The sequence below is a fragment of the Hydra viridissima genome, unplaced genomic scaffold (assembly GCF_058129835.1).
Source record: "Hydra viridissima isolate aposymbiotic clone 2 unplaced genomic scaffold, HvirCarnegie_v1 scaffold_10, whole genome shotgun sequence".
In the NCBI taxonomy this organism is placed as follows: Eukaryota; Metazoa; Cnidaria; class Hydrozoa; order Anthoathecata; family Hydridae; genus Hydra; species Hydra viridissima.
In genome coordinates, this window is record NW_028324309.1 from 2,098,782 (window position 1) to 2,116,742 (window position 17,961).

The 17,961-nt window shown below is 29.5% G+C and overlaps 1 long non-coding RNA gene across 4 annotated transcripts; it reads left to right on the forward strand.

Annotated features, from left to right (window-relative positions):
• The first annotated feature begins 12,768 nt into the window (after positions 1 to 12,768).
• LOC149882580 (uncharacterized) lies at positions 12,769 to 16,892 on the forward strand. 4 transcript variants are annotated; one of them, XR_016456551.1, is made up of 3 exons: positions 12,769 to 12,978; positions 14,000 to 14,596; positions 14,639 to 14,831. It is a non-coding gene; the product is annotated as an uncharacterized LOC149882580 (long non-coding RNA). The 4 variants fall into 4 exon arrangements; XR_016456548.1 differs by lacking the exon at positions 12,769 to 12,978 and adding an exon at positions 13,240 to 13,672; XR_016456550.1 differs by lacking the exons at positions 12,769 to 12,978; positions 14,639 to 14,831 and adding exons at positions 13,253 to 13,672; positions 16,748 to 16,892 and having other exon boundaries at positions 14,000 to 14,114.
• The last annotated feature ends 1,069 nt before the right edge of the window (positions 16,893 to 17,961 follow it).

Genomic DNA, 17,961 nt, shown 5'->3' on the forward strand with positions numbered 1-17,961 from the left:
AAACTATTTGAGTTATTTTTTACTGTCATTGTCTATTCAATATGCAATTGTTATTTCCTTTCAGACCGAATAAAAGAATATGTAAATTATTTCTTATTTGGTCTCAATAAAAATGGGTTTTCTATATGTTGTGGTCATAAAATCAAAGTTTTTGCTGAATGTAGTCGTTTTTACACAGTTTTTAGACGTAAGCAATTGAAATATAAGACTTTGAATCCTAGGAAAAAGTTTTATTGCATAGTATACAGTATGGAAAAAAAATAATCGTACACTTCAAAAAAAATCATAATTTTAAAGATCGCATCAAAAAAATGAGTTTTCCGTTAAAATATTTGAAATTTTTTTTTTTAGATATCTTATCAAGTATTGTTTAAAGAATTTATTTGTGTATTGGTGAATTAATTGCTTTTCATACCTGTTGAATTTTACACAAATGACCTAATGATGCATAAAATTGACTGCAAAAAAAAATAATCGTACGCTGACAAAATAGGTCGTCATTTTAGCATAAATCGAGCAAATTGAACGATCAAACTGAAGTTTGTAAAATTGAAAATAGTAATTTTTTAAATACACTTTCGTTCTAGAAATAAAATATAGTGTTTTAGCAAAATGGCGTCAAGAAAACAACATTTGTCTTTCCATCAACGAAGCCTCGTAGTTAGTTTGAAAAATCAAGGAAAATCCTACTGTCAGATCCAAAAAGAAACAGGAATTCCTTTTACGACAGTGTCCTCAATTGTTAAGAAGCATAATCTGATCGGAACCGTTGCTAGTGTGGCTGGCAGAGGACAAAAACGCAAGACTACCAGTGCAATTGATCGCAATATCATCATTAATGTAAAGAAAAGTAGATTTGTTTCGGCAGCTAAATTAACTTTAAAAGTTCAAGAAGATCACAATATCACAGTAACCCCTCAAACAATTAGAAATCGTATTAGAGAACAAGGATACAAAGGTAGAGTTGTTCGAAAAAAACCTTTTTTTAACTGCAAAACAAATAAAACGTCGATTAGAATTTGCAAAGAAGTACGAAAAAATGCCGATATCATATTGGAAAAAAGTTTTGTAGTCAGATGAGTCAAAATACAACCTCGTCTCATCGGATGGAGTTCAGAAAGTGTGGCGAAAAAAAGAAGAAGCTTATAAACTAAGTTGTTTGCGAGGTAGTGTAAAGCATGGAGGAGGAAATGTGATGGTTTGGGGTAGTATGAGTTGGAAAGGAGTGGGGAAATCGACATTTTTTGATGAAAAAATGGATGCTTCAATTGTGAAATTCTCAAAGCCAACTTGCGACCATCTACTAAAAAATTGAGATTAGGAAACGATTTTATACTACAGCAGGATAATGATCCAAAACATACCGCTAAGAAAACGAAGGTATGCTTTGAACAAACAACATTAATGTTTTGGAACGGCCATCTCAAAGTCCGGACTTGAATCCTATAAAAATTTTGTGGTATATTTTGGACAGAAAAATTGGTGACCGAGCATTTAAACGCAAAGACGACTTGAAAGAAGCTATAATGAGCGCATGGGATAATATAACAACAAAAGAGACTCAAAGTTTGGTCAACTCAATGCCAAATCGTCTAGCTGAGACCGTCAAGGCCAAAGGAGGCCCCACTCGATACTAATTTTCATGAAATTTGATTAGTATGACATTATTTTTTAACTGTACGATTATTTTTTTTTGCAGTCAATTTTATGCATCATTAGGTCATTTGTGTAAAATTCAACAGGTATGAAAAGCAATTAATTCACCAATACACAAATAAATTCTTTAAACAATACTTGATAAGATATCTAAAAAAAAAAATTTCAATTATTTTAACGGAAAACTCATTTTTTTGATGCAATCTTTAAAATTATGATTTTTTTTGAAGTGTACGATTATTTTTTTTCCATACTGTAACTGCTTGTAGAGTTGTTTTGTGTTAATGCTTCAATTGACTTGCAAAATCGATCGTTTGCATTTTAGTATTTTAATGAAAGAAGTTGAGATTTGTCTTCCGAAATCACTGTAAAAGATTAATCAGTGTCAATTTATTTTAATTGAATTGAAGCTTTATGTGAAGCTTTATGACATTTAGAAGTTTCAGAAATTGTCTTGATTATGGTAACTTCTTTTTCAAAATCTTGTCGTTGTATTAAAGAACAATCTTATTTCCTTCTTGTTTGAAAATCATACTTTTATACTGTTACAATTTGAAACAAAGTTGAAACTTAAGACCTTTCTCCACACAAAAAAATACAGCTGATTGTTTCATGCATACTTCTTCGCTTATTAGTTTTATTAGCATTTGCATCTTCCCTAGTTGCAATTAGTTTTAAGAGCCTAATTTATCAATATTGAATTATTTTAAAACACTTTTAAAACAGTGCATTGGACGCTTTAAATGTTTAATAAAAATTTGTGCATATTATTGAAGCTAAACAAAATTTAAAAATCAAGATCGAACTTGATCAAACTACACTGAATCTTAGTATTTACAAGTTTAAAAGAACTTGAATAATCAAGCATGACATGTAATATAAATATTTATCCAGTGAAGGAAGAATAATGTTTTATGAATAGTGTTGAATAGCTATTGATTTCTACTGAAAGATAAAAGTCCTACTTCTTGCAAAAACCCCATATAAGTGTCTGAAAAGTTAATGCGTCGCGTCGAGTCTATAAACACGAACAGTTTGACAATCAAGTAATGAAGTTTTCAAGTTTATTGTCTGCGAAAAAGAAAAATTTGACTCCGGGATTGAGATGCAAATAGGTCGTTAGTAAGATTTTACACTTTGACTTGACAACACCTTAATTGCGCCTGGGTAACCAACGTAAAACTGCAACTAATCAGGATTAAATTGTCAAAATTATGCGTTATCTTTTGTGAATAACTTTGCTAACTTTACAACAAAAGTTGCTTACTATGCTGCGTGACGTTACTGCATTTAAAAATCTATCTAGAGTGAGTCACTAAATATCCTATAATGATTGTTGTTGGATATTTAGATAATCTCAGAGGTTGATTACTGATCAAAAAAGGGATTAAGGTTTACAACAACATTTTTATCCAAATTGTTTCAAAGCATCGTGGTCAAACTCCTCCTGTTTATAGATTGGACGCCACTTATTATGTTTTAAGACACTTAGGCCTGGATAATCCTCCTTCAATCCAACAACGATTTAATATATCTTTTGAAATAAATCATCAGTAGTATATTTTTGCTTAGGATGCATTTTAGAGTCGTCTTCTTTGCTTTCTTATATAACATATTTTACATATGTAAAAAGCTCTAAAGATAATATTATTTTCTATGAATTTAAGAAAGAGTTTTCTGGATTGTTTTTTAATTGAAAAAACTCGGTAAGGGTAGGGGTAAGAAAAACGCTTGTCTAACATAATTTTTCTACAATAACGTTTTGGAAAATATATAAACATAATTTTTAGATGGGAATCGTCTTGAAATTATTTGGTTGTTTGGATCTTCGATTAATCTCTCGAACAACCCTTTTGACAATATCTTGTATGATCTCTTGAACAATTTCTTTGACAATCTCTTAAATAATCTCATGAAAAATTCTTTTTTTAATCTCTTAATCTCTTGAACAATCATTAATCATCAGAAATAAAGAGTTACCCAAGCACTCTTTTCTTTTTAATAATAGACTTATTTACCATAATGTTCTTACAAATTACTGTGCTTCCCTCAAAGACATTGTTACTTTGTTAATTTTTATGTTAAATTACTCAAGATGATACACAAGTTTGTTCCTACCTGAATTGAACTGAAGGGTCACTTAAAATGTGGTTGCAAAAATAATTAAGGGAAAAATCTAAGCTTTAATGTCAGGTTTTGAATACTGGCCGAGTTCTTATGTGAAACACTTGTTATGTAGTAAAAAAATTAATTGTAAATCTTTTTCCATAAACATCTTGAATGCCTCGATTAAGAACATTATTCAAGGATTATCGCTCGAAGGGAATTAAATATATATACTCTCCCATAAATTGTTTCGCCCACCGAATTTGCATAAAAAAATATAGATAGGTAAAAAATTTGAGAAAATAATAATCTTATCAAACAATTTAGGAAAATTAATTTCCCAATTTTTTATCAAATTTTTACTTCAGTCGTTAATTTAATCACACTTTCAGAAGTGAAATTTAAAAACTAATTATGTTTTGTCGTCTAGCTTTGAAAGAAGAAGTTAGGCTTAGGGTTTTCCCTCTTTTTTGAGACGTTCGAAGATGAAGTTCAATATATTGAAGTTCAATATAATTCTAAGAGTTGAATCAAAAGTTTTTTAAAAACATTATGGAAAGAACGAAATTTCACTTACTGTCTTTTAATTTAGTTAATACACACAAAAAAGTTAGTAAATCCACAAAAATAGGTAAAACCCATTTTTGTGGATTTACAAACTTTTGTGGATTTTTTGAGTCTTAAGAGGTTTCGATAAAATAAACAGAATAAATAATTTGTTAATACCAGTTTCAACGAAACTGCATGCACATTACAGAAAATGTGAACAATTATTCATCATAATAAAATTGTTACTCTTATTATTTATACCCAATTCTAAAGAATGGCATATCATTAGACATCTAATATCCAAATACTATTATAGAAATTATTCAATCGCTGATTGTTTGCAATTAACAGCACAATAAAATACAATATAAATTTAAATGAGATTTGTGTCTCGCTTTTTTACTGTCGCATTTCAACTAAGACACAAAGTTTAGTCGAATTTAGATTGTATTACTGAATTATAAGTAATAAAAAGAGTGCCAAGAAAATTTTTCAAATATGTGTTACGAGTCATTAGATAAAAAAACACCGTACAAATATCTTAAAAATTCTAAACTTTGTAAAATGAATTCTTACAGAAGATTTTTATTTGGTTCTATAGTAATTAAGTAATTAATACATTTCATGGAGTGTTTTAGACAAAATTGGATTTTTCTTGCCACAGCTTCTATCAATAACGACTTCGATAGATGACCACTTACTGTGCTAGCGCACGAAAAACACATGCTGACACAGTAAGAAAATAATACAAACAACTTTGGTGCATCTTTTCGTTGAAATACACGGTTTATTGTATTTTACGATATTTTAGAAGTATTGTTAATGTTCAATAATATCAATGGTACTTTTTTTTCTTTTTAATGGTATTAATATAAAGACGATTGCTCTTCAAGCAGTTTCTTAAATTCGAATGTTAGAAATTTTTAAAATTTGTTTTCATACAAAGTTTTCAACCCAAAGGAAGTGGGTAAAAGAAAGGAATTAACTGTGACAGAGAGAGGAAGAAAACTTGTTTATGGGGATAAATGCTATTCTCAAGTCCAAATTGCAAAAAAGTTAAAAATTACTCGATGCTGTGTACAGAGAACATTACAACGGTTCCAGCAAAGTGAATCACATAAAAGTAAAAAACGATCAGGAAGACCTAGGAAGGCAACAAGAGTTCAAGACCGACAAATTAAAAATATATTATTGACAGATAATATTAAGGAACTACTGGTTAACACGTCCACGGTAAAAATTCGTTTAAAGAAATTAAGCGATTAAATTGGGCAAAACTGCATCAAAATTGGAAGACTGAAGAGTGGAATTACGTTTTTTGGACTAGTGAGTCAAAATTCAAAATACTAGACTCCGAAACGCAGAGTATTCGTATGATCGTATGATAATTTCTCGAAGAAAGGTACTCTAAGAAGTCGCTGGTACCTGCAGCTAAACATAATGGGGTTCGGTGAACGTTAGAGGATGTTTCAGAGGTGAAAATGTTGGAATCTTACTCAAAATAGAAGGAACCATGACAAAAGAAACTTACAACGACATATAGGAAACTATATTAGTTTCTTATGGAGAGCAGTTATTTGCTAAAGAACTCGCAAAGTTTGTAAAAACGTTTTAGAAGAATTGCAGCGACAAAAAATTTAGAAAATTATGAAGTTGTAGTCTCCGAATTTGAATCAAATAGAGCTGCTGTGAGAGGTATTGGATAGAAAAATAAGACAGAGGCAACTTTCGTCATCGAACGATCTCTAGAGTATCTTGCAAGCATCCTGGAGTGAAATACAAACTGTGACTTTACGAAATTTAGTAGAGAGGATGCCCAGATCTGCAGAGCAGTTATTAAAAATCAAGGTGGATATTTCGAAGAATCAAAAATATTATTTAAAGATAAAAAGGATATAATATCTAGTTTCTAATTCTGTTAAGTTTAATTATTTTAATGACTACTTTTTACCTTATATTAACAAAAAATATTGTATGACCGTTAGTTTATTATAATATTCAAACCTATGCTTTGTTAAAAGAACTATTCTCACCTTTTCCCAATCAAATTTGCTATTGTGAACTATTGTCAACCAAATTTGCCACCTGCCTTAAACCTTTTGTCAATATTGTATATGTAGGGGAGCCGGGGCTAGTTGGCTGCAGTTTTAACTTTTGAGCTCTATGCATTTCATAGTGAACTTTTTTGAAGATTTCTAACTGCAGTTCAAAAGAATATGAATTTCGCAAGCACGTTCAAGTGTCAAACATTGTAAAAAAAAATAATTGGTGGCCCAAAAAGGGCCTCCAAAAAAGAAAAAAGTATGTGCCAACTTATTCGGGCTCGAGCAATATTGCCTGTACTCTCTGGGTAAGTTAGCACACCATATAAAAAGAGAAAAGTTTAGCAATTTTAAGCATCTATTTCAAGTGCTTCTTTTTTATGAAAACTCTTGATAAATTTTTTCCAACAACAAATTTGACTTTTATTGTCTTTAAGTCGATCGAATACGCTTTCCTTCTATAAAAAAAGCATCAAAAGCGTTTTTTTGCAACCTTTTTAGAATTTACAGGCTTCTCTACCTTTCTTTTACAATTTCGCATGTCAGTAGTTTCTTTTACAATTTCGCATCTGCAGTGTTATATAACTTTAGTGAATTTAAGACCAATTCGAAAAGTTGTAAACTGGCACATGTTGCCAACTAGCCCTGCAATAATTGTGCCTACTAACCCTAAATGCTTTTTGCTCACAAAATTGGCTTATAAATCCCCAAAAAAGCAAAATATTGAGAAACACAAAATGTGACTGGTTAGAGTGAACCATACAACACCTACATCTATTCAAGTTTAATTGTAGCTAATACTGTTGCTTTTTAAAATTGAAAAAGTAAAATTGTTAAAAAAAAATAAAAAAATTAGTAAAAAAACACAAAAGTCGCTATAACTTCTATGCGCATGCACTTGTAGTTCTGATACTACACTGAAAGATGAATTAGTTAAGTAGGAAAGTTCCATGTGAATTTTGAAAACTTTTGGTGAAAAATCTGCATCATTACCCATACTCTAGTTTTGAATTGACACTATCAAAAGTTATTTACGTGAACAAAATTATTAACATTACAATGACTGCAGAGGAATTCCTATTTCATTTTCAATCAGTCAATCACCCATCGTTAAGTCTTTTACCAATACTTTACCAATAAGTCGAACAGAAATGACTGAGAATAATCAACGTCAGATTCAAAGATATGAAATTTTAATCCTCCCACAGTAGCTCTATTGGATTCAAATTCGGAGACTACAACTTCATAAATTTCTATATTTTTTTTTTGCTGCAACTCTTCGAAAAAGTATTTGCAAATTTTGCTAATATGTTTGGGAATATCTTGCATGAAAATGTACTGTTTGCATCTGATAGAAAAATGTGATCAAACCAAACGGAGAATTTTGGAGACGAAAACTTCTAATTTTAAATTCGAAAAGTAAACAATTCAAAACTTTAAATAAACTTTTAATATATAACTAAATACTGACATTTTTAACTCGAAAGTTAAAAAGTTTGAAATTCGAGTTTGGTCAAGGCATATAAGTAAAATAGTTTTAAAGAAATAAACTATTTTAAAAAAACCTATCGTACTTAGTTTCGAACCAACATGAAAAAATTTATGACCAAGTGTCTGTCCCTACGCAGATTATTATCTGACGCAATCGACGTCAATTTCGAGCTAATCCAGCATTATTACACGATAACCGTTTAATCAAAAAATAACAAACTTTGGATAGACAATATTTAAAAGTTTTACATTTGAAAGACATTTGCAGAAAATAGTAATTAAATGCTCAATATGTAGATTTTGTCAATTTTGGATAAAGAGTTCTAAGAATTGTGAAAATAGTGAAAAACCTGTTTAGAACATTTTTAGGACATCTCTTTAAATAATCGTCCTTATATGCTGTCTTAAAGTATGTTTGACTTTGTGAACATGTTTTAAACAATGGAGTATAGCAATTATGTTCATTACAAATGTTATTTTGAATCCTTGTAAATGTTTTTAGTTTTTTGATTACACCTTTTAGCAGGCTCTGTTCGAACAATTTCATACTTTTTTGCAATCTGCGAACACAAACATGATCCTAAGCTCTCAGGAGAATAAAATTTTCTGGAAGTAAGCTTGAACATTTTTTTAAATCAACCTTTTAACAATAGATTTCTTTTTTAACAATTCAAACAAACCTTTACAAGTAATGATAGCCAAGACGTTTTTGAATTTGTTGGTTGTTCTCGTCTTTTTTAAATCAAATGCAAGTTAGTGTATCATGGATCATTTAAATTATTTTGTCGTCTTCATAAAAGTCTTTGACTTTAGTTATCACTTCTAATAATTTGTCAGTTGAAGTTTGGATTTATGTCAAGTTGAGAGATCTACGTTTATCACTTACTGTTAAATTGTGCCGTGAGAAATTCTCACCAAAAATTTTCTAACTTCTTGATATCACTTGATTCAATATAATTGATGAAATCAATACCAGCCTCACAACTTTGATTCATGAACCAACCTCTGTTTTTGCTGAAAGATCCCTATAAAAACTGCACAATCAGTTGTTCATAGTGAATAATGAATAGTAAATTTTGACTGCTGGAATCGTGTGGCACCATTGGTTAATTGCCATCGGTATACGGAAAACTGTTCTACTCTATTCTGAAAGGCTTTTACTTGAAGACAAAACTTAGATGGAACTGACTTAAGAGAAAAAAATGATCACCGTTTTTTTTTTTTGTTTGTTTTAAAAACAACTTCGATTACAAAATAACAACCATTATCAAACTTCATTCTAGCAAGGTACGTCATAACTTAACTTTTTGAAACATTTATCGAAGTAATTGCTAAATGTTTATGCATCATAACGTCTACAACAATAACATAAACATTTATATTGATAACCGCAAGATTTATCAATTTTATTGAAAGGTAATGTTTAGATAAAGAAGTTGTAAAAAGCCTCGAGATATTATGAACCCATACATCTATAAAAGTAATGATTTTTTTCCGCATTTCTATTTTAAATATTTATTCATAGGCGTGTAGTTTTAATTTTACTAGAAGGGATGCAAAGCAGTAAACCGATAGGGAAAAGTTGAGGAATAATAGGCAGATTCTTCTTTCAGAAAGTGCTGTTTCGAAATTCGAATACAAAATATTGCATAAGCAAAACTTTAAAAATTCTCGTTTGACATATAAAGCCTTTTCAGGGAAACTCAGTCGTATTTTCAGTTCGTGAAAATCTTTACAGGCATGTAAGCATACGAAACTTGAAAGTTTTTTCTTCTCTTTCAAGTGTTGCCTTGTGTACTCATGGATATTTTGTTGAGATTAAAAAAAAATCACACACACATGTAACTCGTTGTAGGGTAAATAGTTAATATTATTTAACCAATTATACGAGCAAAGAATATGTTTTGGGTATGGCCGTGCGATTTGGCTATACTGAGATCAACATGTAGCCAACAATTTATTTGCTACATGTTGACCTTAGTATAGCCGAAGCAATTATACTTAAGGGAGCTGGGTGAAGTTAGTGAGAATTAATCGCTTCTGGAGCTTTTTTAACTTTTCTATGTACTGACATTCCCATAACAAACATACACCAGGAGAAATAGTTAAACTGTTTAGTCATTTTAACTATTCTTTATTTTATTCATTTAACAAGCAGTTAGGTGGGGCTGAATTTAATTAGTAAACATTTTACAACTTCTCAGGTGGAGCTATGCCCCTGCGCCAAAATCATTACCAGTCATTACTACTTCAACTTTAGCTCCAGCAAGAGATGATGATCACTTTTTAAATTTTTGACGTTGTAGTTGATTACAATATAATAAAACGAGACAAAATTAAGAATGACTGAAAAATGAGAGAAAAAATGCGCTACTAAAAAATATCATTCTAGATATATTCTTTGATGACAGAAAAGGTTCAATAAGTTGTGCGAGATAGAGACAACGGAAAAATATACTTTTCTTTTTAGAAAGAAAAGCAGATCTCTATTTAGTTTACTCAGGACCTAGAAATAAATACCTGCTTTAAACTACCAACGAGTAGTTGAGTAGTTTTTACTTTTAAATTACACTCTTCTTTAATAAATTTTATAATCTGTTGAAATTTATTGCATAGAAAACTTTTTTCATGTTGAAGATTGTCCGAGAGATCACACAAAGCAGACAAAATATCTTTGGATCTGAAATATACGATAAATTTTATCTTTGAATTAATATTTTTGGGATTCATGCTGAAAAAGACGTTAAAATAATTTGATTGTATATCTAAATAAATGAATTAAAAGTGAAATTGTCATTGAAAATCATAGAAAACAACAGTTTTTGAAAACATCCTTTGATAGCAATTAGAGCCAGATAGGAAACTGATGGTGTATTGAATAGCAGTTTTTGAATTTTGATAAAACTTGATTTCCACTAGACATATGATAACTTTGTTAATATAAATCTTTTTCATAAATATAGGCCACTAATAACATAAATATAAAATTGTTATTGAGATTGTCATTGATAATAAAGTTTACTAGAGAGAATGTTGTTTTTGTCTACAAATTTATTTAATAAGGAAGAAATTAAATTGTGATTGAGTATCCCACTTACGTCTGTTTTTTTTTGGACGTCTTTTTTTGGTCGAGGCCTTAAATAGATGCTCTAATGACATTATTCTGATGTAAATGAAATGCAGCACGTGGAACTGCAAAATTTAGCTCATTGAAACAAAAATTGCATGTTTACAACTTAGGAACGAGAAATGTTTATGAGTTTATTTTGGAAATAGTTCTTCTTAATGTAAGAAATAAAGCTTGGCTTTGAGAATAGCAAATCCAATAAGTTGCATCATCATATAATAGATTAAATATTTCATCAGACGTAGACGCCGTAAAGATGACTCATTTTGGATGAATATCCAATTACTAGGACATTTTCAAAATGTTTGGTTGTTAAAGCCATGAGCTACTATAAGTTTGTATTACTTAGCACAATTATTGAATAATTAAGACAATAAAGTCTCTCTTTTATTATAAAGAATTTCAATATAGGGATGCCTTTTATCTGAAACTATCTCTTTAAAGTATCTTTTTATAAAAAAAAAAAAAAAAATGCTTAAAAGTTATAACATGTGTGTTTGAAAATGTCAAAACTTGCTACTTTAGGGCGACTGTTCACTTATTATTGTGATCTCACATCACAAAAAGATTATGGAGATTATGGAGATATCTGCTAATGGAGATTTTCATTTTATTTTTCATTGGCGGAAACTATTCTAACACCTATGATCTCACATATATTTAGTTAGTAAATGTTTTTAGTTTCATTTTGCAGTTATTACAGGTTAAAAGTTACAGGTTTGCAATTTCAGAAAAACTTAAAATAAGAGCTATCGCAAGCTGGTTTCTTAAGACTTGCAGATTTTGACATAAAATATGCTAAACTAACAAAGTTAAGCGAAACTAAAAGGTTATTTTAAATTATAACAGTTATTTACACGACTGCTTCACTAAAATAAAAATTCTTTACTGAATATTTTTATATTAAGCTCTTTTATTCACGTCATGGTAAAATTAAACAAAATCTAAAATAAAAAGTAAAAGACATATTGTGTAGTGAAAATTTATTTAAAAGTTAAAAAAAAAAAAGAAAATTAGTTCTTAACATATTACTCGAAATTGGGAAATAATTTAGAAAAATTAATTTCATTGATACAAATAAAAATAGGTCAAATAATTCTACATCATATATTCATACCTGTTGTTAAAGTTAAAATAAGTTTTAGCGATTTGGAAATTAATTTAAAAGTTATTGAAAAATATGATTTTTCATAATTCTCTATATTTCGTATATTAGAACATCGAAATCTTTAAAACCACAACTTAAACATTCGGAAATACTATGCATAAGACAGCTAGCAGTAACAGTATTGAAAACAGTCAAATTGATTAATATCGAAAAGGGACTTTTCGGAATAATATTGAAAAAGAGAATACATCGAAGTTGTTAAAAATGGAATCGTATCAAAAATCCGAACAGCAAAATAATCTCGAAATAGCTCAAAAGAGAATCATATCGAAAAGTGACTTACCGTAATAATATTGAAATTGCGAAAAAAGGAATAGTATCGAAAATTTAAAAAACGGAACTACATCGAATTTGTGAAAAAAGGAACAATATCGAAAAGGGACTCCATTGTAGATATGCTGACTCTGTGTAAAGTTGATGCGATATTTAGGTGAAAAGTTAGGAAATATTCATTGAACTCTTAAATAAGTTTCTTACTGAAAAGTAATTTAGTATTAAAAATTACTTAAGATTTTCTCCTCGTACTAGTTTTTTATAAAAAAAAAGTGTGATCAGCAAATCATATTTTCGATGTTAGTCATTAAAATGAGTTTTCGATCTTATTCCGTTTTTATTGTTTTCGACATTGTTCCACATTTGTGAATTTCGATATAAAAACTTTTCGATATTAATCTGAAAATCAGATTTTCGATCTTGATCATTAAAATGGGTTTCGATCAGTTATTTTTCGATATTAATCATTTTTTCGATCAGTTAATTTTTGATACTATTACGCTTTCCCCATAAGACTTTAGACGATGTTATTCAAAAGAGGGAAAAAAAAGTGCTGCCACTCACAGGTAAGAAATACCTTAAATATTATAACCATATATAAAAAATAGTTCCTTTCTTAAACATGGTAAAAAATGTAAGGTTTTTCTTTGATACTGTAGAGCTTAAAAGCATGTTGACGAGAACACACTTTTTTTTTTTCTTTCGTTGCATAACTCTGCAACAAATCAAACTAAACTCCTAAAATTTTACCAGTTATTTGTTATGCTATGAGTAACAGATTAAACCACTATAATTAACATGAGATGTTAAATTACAAAATTTTTTTGCTTTCATAACAGAAAGCTCAAAGTCCAAAAAGATGTCCCTTTCATTTTTTTTCGTGTTAAACACGTTGATATAAATAAAATGACTTGAGGATGTATTTTTTCTTAAATTAATTGCCCAATTCATCGAATTGAAAGTGTAATGGATGTAAATACATACAAAAACATTTTAAAGACGAAATGCTGCCACACGGAAAGAAAAAAAAGCCTCGTGGATGGGTGGGAAAATATCAAACGTGATGTCACAATTAAACTTGTTGATTCAATGTCAGCTCGTTGTCTAGCAGTAATTGATGCGAAAAGCATTACAAAATTATATAAGGAATCTTTTTTTATATATAGTTTTTGTAGCAATATTGACTAAAGTTTTAACACAGTTTTACGTCAATATACTTTTGAACTTTGACTTCAAATCTGTTGACGCAAACATCTTATGGTAAGTTGTTTAATCTTTTACCTATAGCATAACAAATAATTGGTGAAAACCTCAAGAATTAAGTTCTATTCGTTGCAGAATTCTGTAAGAAAATTTAACCGTCAACTTTCATTTTACCACTATTATAGATTACAGGACAACAACATCTTCCCTCTAACCAAATCATCCCGTTGACGGACTTTTTCGGATAAGAGCTAGATTTTTTCCATAAAAGTAAATTATATACAAAAATTAATAAATTCAATTAACCATAAAGTTAATCATAAGTTCAATTAAACTTATACAAAATACGATTAAACAAATTTAGCGCAATTTTTTTTTTATCAGCTTCCTAACGACGATGACTTTTATCAGCTTCCTAACGACGATGGCTTTTATCAGCTTCCTAACGACAATGACTCATTTGAATCCCATTGTTAAAGAACTTGTTTTTCATGATAAGGTTAGCAACGGCTATAAAAATGTATTGAATAGATAATATGTAAAAAAAGTTAACAAATGTTTTAACATTATTTAATATTATTAGCCTTGTCAGAGCTCTTCTGACGCATGAGACAAACTTTAATTTTGCAACCCTCCCCCCCCCCTCCCTCCATCAAAAAAAAATTGTTTTTAAAATATTTAATTATTATTCAGTGTTACTCAGATTAGCATGTATTTTTTAAAAATCTTTATAGACTTGCAAAAGAAACCAAAACAAAAAAACAAAAAAAAAAAGAAAAATGAAAGAGTATTGTGCAAACCACATGTAAAGTTTTTAGACTTTGTAATAGTACTTATTTTGATTTGTTTGTTGCAAACTCATCAATAACAGCCTCAAAACTTATTTCTCCAGCAACATCATTTCCTATTGATAAAATATCCGGGTTTAAAATCCTCTCCTGGCCATAGTTGATCTCAAAAATTCTTTGAGGTGAATTACAGGTCACCCATTACAGGTCACCCATTACAGGTCACCCATTACAGGTCACCCATTATTGTCAAAAATGTTCTAAATACGATATCTCCTTGGATACGATTTCGTTAAATTTGTAATCTTGTCTCAGTTAAAGTAATTCAATAACTGCTGCTGATTTAATAAGGTCGGTACAAAAGGTCGGTTTAATAAGGTCGGTGACAAAATAACGTGCTTAAAATCGGAAATCTTTTCAAGAAATTCCTCCCCATTAAAATTTTTTTTCATATTTTATTACCAAGTCTTTTTTTTTCATTCTACTCAGGTTATGTAAGGATTTACCTGACAAAAATCCAAAATATTCTGCAATTTCTATCGATTTCTCATAACTCCAACTGAATTAAGTTATAAAAACATTAATAGCATTATTGGCATCAATGCGAAGTTTTTGAATTTTTGAAATATTTGGTTCTTTTTCTCCTTCATATTTTTTCTCTTTCTCCTTCCAATTTCAGTTTCTTCTTTTTTGATTTTTTGCATGTTTGCCATTCCCAGTGATGTTACTAATGCAGAAATGATGTTTAAATTTCTTGATTCTAAATTTTCGGCACTTTCAGTAATTTTCAAAGGTGGTATTTTATTGAAAATTTTTCTAATGTTTTTAAATTGTTCAATTTTGTAGTTGATTCAATAGTTATATTGTTTGATAGTTCCATAATATGTTATCTTTATAATGTACCATACTTAATGTTTATAATTTTTAATTGCCTGGTAAGTCAGGTTTAGTGGTTCTTTCCAAAATATATAATTTAAGAAAAACATTTTAAAGTACCGCCTGAATATTTTGACTAAAACTTTAATTTCAATAAAATGTTTGAGGTTTAGCGTCCCCATGGCAATGTCGCCTGAAGCTAATGCCGCAGTCGCCTCATGATTGCTACGGCTCTCGCGAAAATGTCTGTGTTAAAATACCTTTCTCACTGAACGTAGTTTTTTAATTACGAACAAGATTTTTCAAAACTCTTCCTCTCGCGGCTTTTAACACTTCTGAAGTTCGAACAGTTCTCGGGAGACCACTTCTTTGCCAATCCTCAACACCTTAAGAACCCTTAAAGCAAGTAATAAAGCGATCCATAAACAAGTTATATAACGCCCAAATATTTTGAAATACTAAAAGTATTTTCCATAGTCTTCTCAACTTTATGGCGATACAGATAAAAGCGATACGGTTTTCTCTATCACTACATTCCATAATTTTCGCTCAACGGTCAGAACGATTCGATACTACATAAGAATGAGGGTCAAATGAAATGTTCCGGGCGTTCTTTAAACTGCAGATTTTATGATTTACAAAATTTGCGCAAAAGTATTTCTAAATATAGTTTGAAATTAATAAGAATTATTTAGAACTAATTACGAGTATATATGGAAAACTCCAAATTTCAAACATTAAATTTTAATGTCTTTAGTCTTTATGAAACAGTTCTAATTATTCAAAGTTCTAATTTTCTGCATAAACATTTTATAGATAATTATTAAGTTAATGTGAGTCCCAACAAAAATTATAAAAAAGACCAAGAAATTAGATTTTATAATTTTCAAATGAAAGTAATATTAAATAAAATATTAAAGAAAAAAAGTTATTTAATTTTTTTATAATAGTTCAAAATTTAACCCCCCCCCCTTCCCCTTTTTTCATTTTGTTCTAAACATAGCTCTATTTTTAACTACTATGACACTACATAAGAATAAAAATCAACCAGAAAAGATTTATACTAATGCCCAATATTTACTATACTCTTGCGAGTTTGCTATTCAAATATATTTGTAACCCATGCATTGCAGGCTCTGCGTTGAGGGTAAGCTTATATTTTTATACCCTACTTTTTTAGCATTTGATTTTTTAATTTGACAGCATTTGAAAAAAAAAATTAATAATCAACGATATGCTAATTCATGATTAAACAAATATCCTAAAAAACTTAAATAGTTTCTTTTGATTTCTTTTTTGGCTCAAACTTTACCACAAAAAATTCTTTCAAGTTTACGCGTTTTAAATCTCAAAACTTATCTCAAAGATAAATCGGTGGCCGGCTTTTCGCTTTTTAACGAATAAAATACAAACTTTTAAATCGCTCATTTAAAAAAAAAATCGAATTTAAAGTTGTTTATATATTTAGACATACAAAGCTGTACGTTTCCAAAAAGAAAAAAATTCGTTACCTCCCATCCTTTACGCTACTTTCCTTCAACCTTTCAAGACATTGAGATGAACCGTTTGATTAAAACCGTTAATTTTCTTTTAATAGCAAATTTTAAATTACAAATTTGTTTATGAATATAAATTTTTCATGCAAAAACTTGGCTTTTCTAAACGCAAAAAGAGTTTGTAATATTGTAATAAACTTCAGAAAATTCGATTTACCTTAAAACCATGATATAGAAGTTCGTTATTGTAAAACCAAAAAACTAAGCGCCCATGCTTTCAAATCTAAAGTTCAGGAATTCACAAGAGAAAATAGTGAATGCAACCCAATTAAAGACTGCTCACGTCAAGCCAATTTTTAAGTTTGGCAATCTCCGAAAAATCGACAAAATTCCGCCTCCCAAAATCTGAGATACTACTTTGAGCTGTGCCGAGAAAATGGCTTTTATATGATGAAAGTCCTATGCATCAAGATTTCAATTATGCAAAAAATTGAAATCCAGTGATATTTTCAGCTAAAGAAGTTCATTTTAAATTTTATTATCTTTTATACATGATTAAGAAATGAAAGCTTTTCAAAAATAAGCATTTTCACAGCACTAAAAAATATTTCTTTTAGTAAAAGGACTCTATAGAACATGAAACTAAATACTATGTTAAAAAAGTGTTATTTTCTTTATTTCTTCTTTGTATTTTCTTTTGTTCACAAGTGTTTACTGTTACAGTTAATAATGCATGCGAGAAGCTTATAAGCATAGTCAGAATGATTCACTTATCACTTGTACCTCTGTCAGTAGATACTGAATTAATGATGAATTGGCTCGGTAAGTTGTTTGCCAAATACAACAAGAGCTAGTCTCTTTAAATCAACAAACGTTTGTTGTGATAAAACACAGCATGCACCTTTCATGAAGCCCTTCAAAATGGCAATGCTAAGAATAAGCTCTTGCACTGATAATTGTTTTCATCAAAAACTGATTCAAACATGATAAAACGACTGCTTGGTAGCTTTTATGCAGCAAACAAAAGATTGCAGTTCTACATGTTCCTTTCTTTCTACAAAATTTTTGCGTAAAACTTATTCTTATCAATTTTTGAATTTTAGAAGTGCTTCAACACTTTTTAGCGTGTTATTGAACAAGGTTCAGGTTGTGGATAAGCTTGTAAAACTAACTACCTGCAAAGTGA